The sequence below is a fragment of the Halyomorpha halys genome, unplaced genomic scaffold (assembly GCF_000696795.3).
Source record: "Halyomorpha halys isolate HHAL.00 unplaced genomic scaffold, Hhal_1.1 Scaffold369.1, whole genome shotgun sequence".
In the NCBI taxonomy this organism is placed as follows: domain Eukaryota; kingdom Metazoa; phylum Arthropoda; class Insecta; order Hemiptera; family Pentatomidae; genus Halyomorpha; species Halyomorpha halys.
Genome location: NW_027106340.1, coordinates 86,957 through 90,591, shown reverse-complemented (window position 1 = coordinate 90,591; position 3,635 = coordinate 86,957). Strand labels below are relative to the sequence as shown.

General features: G+C 25.7%; 1 long non-coding RNA gene across 2 annotated transcripts in view; it reads right to left on the bottom strand.

The window, feature by feature from the left end:
* Positions 1-3,410, bottom strand: part of LOC136795114 (uncharacterized) — a 384,921-nt gene extending 381,511 nt beyond the window's left edge. For both annotated transcript variants that reach the window (XR_010842664.1, XR_010842665.1), the window contains exon 1: positions 3,323-3,410. This is a non-coding gene — a long non-coding RNA (uncharacterized lncRNA). The remainder of the gene's footprint in view (positions 1-3,322) is intronic.
* Between the last annotated feature and the right edge of the window lie 225 nt (positions 3,411-3,635).

Below are 3,635 nucleotides of genomic sequence, written 5' to 3'. Positions count from 1 at the left end.
TATATTACAATTATATGTGTAGGTATATAAGTTAATACTCAGACTGTATATAAGTTACTCACGCACTATTATATTTCATTTTCGATTATAATTTTTTTTATTATTTATGATCCATTCAATATTTTGTATAATTTCAAATTTGTTTGTATACCATTTCTTTTCTATTTTATGTTTCTCTAAATGTTGGTGTTATCTCTGTTGTTATATAGCCCTGATGAAGATCTGAAACTCAGGTCGAAACGTCGGCATAAATAAATATCTTGTTGTTAATTGCTGACCGCACCCCCCGACTACCTTGTCCAATCAGTAATCTAAGGTCAACTATCTATACCTCAATTAACTTAATAAAGTTAGGGAGTACGTACATATATGTATATTTAACTACGTATGTGTATAGGTATATGTCACAAAACTAATACAATAAAATTTTTATTTTCAATTAAAAGTGCACATGTGAAAAGGACTTATTTAACTTCCTCATCTATAGGCAAGTTACTGTGGATACCGCGAAAATAGAAAGTGGAAGTTATAACACAGTTTTGATATCGGGTGATCTAATTCCTATCCAAGTGTTTAAAATATTTTTGTTGAAAATATAAATACATATCAATTGTATATATTATTTGATTTTATAAAGAAAATTTAATTATTATTAGAAATATGTATGATAAAAATTCTTTTGGTGAAATCATATTTTTTTTTATCACGTTTTAAATAAACGTATACAAAGAGTATTTTTTAAATTTGTAATAATAATTTTTTCAATTATAAATAAACAATGTTATAGTTTTAACAAATTAAATCATTACTTAGCTTTACTAGGGGTTTTAAAGAAAACAAAAGTATAGCTGCCGAAAAAACGACTTCTTTAAAAAAGATTAATTTTTAAAACTTCAACAAAAAAAATACATAAAAATAGTTATGTACATTCATATCGTTGTTTTTTTTTTTTTACATCATTTTTCTTTACTTATACTAGTCCGAACGAACACTCCCAGCAAGAATCAGTTCGGATTGCCAAGATTACACTACATATTTAAAGGAGAAAACGAAGAAGAAAAAGAAACTAATCATAGAAGTTAAAAGGAAATTTTTATATCACAGAGATTCGAAGTGACTACCGCAGACACCTCTAGTAAGGAATAAAATCGATTACTTCACACTATTTTCTGTCGACAAATAGCTTAAGCAAAAAGGTTATCAAACCCTCTTTGCAACTGATTCTCAAAGAAGATACGAAAGAGAGGGAGTGACAACAAAGAAAAGAAAAATGAGAAAATACAGGAAAACGTGGAAAAACTTCGTCGGTCTATTTGATGTACGACCGTTGTGGTCTCCCACCTTCCCTTCGGTGTAGCACCATCCAATTTACCTTTCAGGAAACATATTTGTTCGCAATTTATGGGGGGGGGGGAAGGACATTATAATTTTTATTTAAATTTACTTAATGCTGTTTCAACCCATTATATACCTGTATTTATTTCATAAGCTTTTAAAATAACGTATTTAAAACACGTTTCTTATTCAATCAATTATTTTCGAAGTTAATTGTACGATTAATCATAAATATATAAAAAAATGTTCATAAACGCGAATAATTTTAAAATTTTTATTTAAAATTGAGATATTTTAAATAAATTTTGAATATAATAGATTGATTTCGATAGACTTCGATACATATTTATAACTATAAAAAAGTTATTAAGATATATATATATTTTTAATTGATTGGTTTTGGTTTATTACCTACAGCCGAATATTAATTAACTATATTATCTGAAATTTCTGTAGGACAGTTTGCCCAATTCCTTTGTTACTTATATATATTATACCATAACTATATCTGTTATACATTTTTGTTGATGGATTTCAAATATTTATGAATGTAACATATTTTTGCACTGTTATTTTTAATATACAATCATAAATATTTTGATTTTTATCAAGGATTTTAAAATCATCTTCTCGTTGTTTTTTGTATGCTGGCCATTTAAGTATATGTTTATGAGTCTCGTTACGACACAATTTTCGCTTTGAAAAGTTTCACTCACGTCTATTATATACTGGCATTTGTTGCAAATTTCGTGATTTATTTTAAGCCTATATAAGTTTATAAGTATATAAGTTTTATATACCTATACAGTTTTTTTGTAAGCCTATAAAGTTAAATTAAAAACTTTCACTAATTCGTTTTGTTTATTTCTGATTAGCATAAATACATATATATTATTTAAATATTGAATTATTTTACTATATTAAAAAAATAATTTATAATTAAAACATTGTATCATTACTAGTCAATGTCAAATTAGAGTTACATTTTAGTTCATATACTATCCATTTTACGATTATTTTATTTCTAATAAAATATTTGTACGATTACAAAAAAAGTGTTAAACGATTTTGTGCGAGTTTTAATTTTTTATTCATATATTTTCCCTTTTTTGATTATTTTAATTATTCAATTTTTTAATATAAATATGTTTATATAAATCCTACTTAGTAATTGTTAATAAATACTTCCTTAAGTATTAAATAAAGAATAATTCATATAAGTCTAACCCGAGAGCTGATATACAGAAAAATTTTCAATTTTTTTTTTTTAATAGGCCATAAATGTTACAAAAAGTATATATATATATAAAACGAAAAAATCACTAAAAGTATTTAATTAAAATATTTTTTAAAAAATTTAAGGTTAAGGGGTTCAATAATTCCTTAATATAGTTCCATAAATAATAGGAATTAAATAAAAATCCATAGTAAAATTTTTAATCACAAAAAACAATTTTTTTTATTATATTTATCTTTACGGCATCCCACATCATCTACATAAATTATGTTTTAATCAAGGATTAATGTTAACGTAAATAATGCTAAAAATAGAAACATAATTGATCGTAAATGGAATCAAGGGGATTATTTTAAATATGATAAATACTTTTAAACAAGACATTCCTTTCAGATAAAGAAAAGAATTATTACTCAGTTTAAAATTGTAATCAGATCAATTCTAAGTGTTATGATACTGGTTTAATGTAATCCTTTATTATTATAAATATTATATATATGTGATAGGGTATTATACACATTTTTTTCGGATATAAAATAATTAGTAATTTGTTTAAATTTATGAATATTTTTTCAAATAGTACATTAAAATTTTTGTTGACTGAAGTATGATTATGATAATACAAGAATATTCACGAAAAATATACACACTGTCACAAATCACGTGTCGAAAAAATTCTAAATCATTACGTAATATAAGTCCCGATGTCACACATAATATAGAGGAAAATATACAGCAAGGATTACTTACCGATGATATTGAAAGGGCTATATCCCAGAAGATCGCGAACTGTCAGCAGAAGCACAAGTACACTACTCACTGATGGTTGAGAGAGCACTGGTCTACCGGCGTTCTGCACCGGGGAGGGAGGGGTCGGAGGAGGTCGTACAAGTTCGGCTCTGGGGTACGGCTGGGTACGAGTGGGGTACAATTTAAGAAATAAGGAAGAAACCTGATTTATGTATTGTTTTTTTTAAAAAGGATTAAAAAAAATTATATATTTGATAAAACATTATTATATTTCAGGACTTTATTTTATACCCTTCATCCACTTATTTATGCT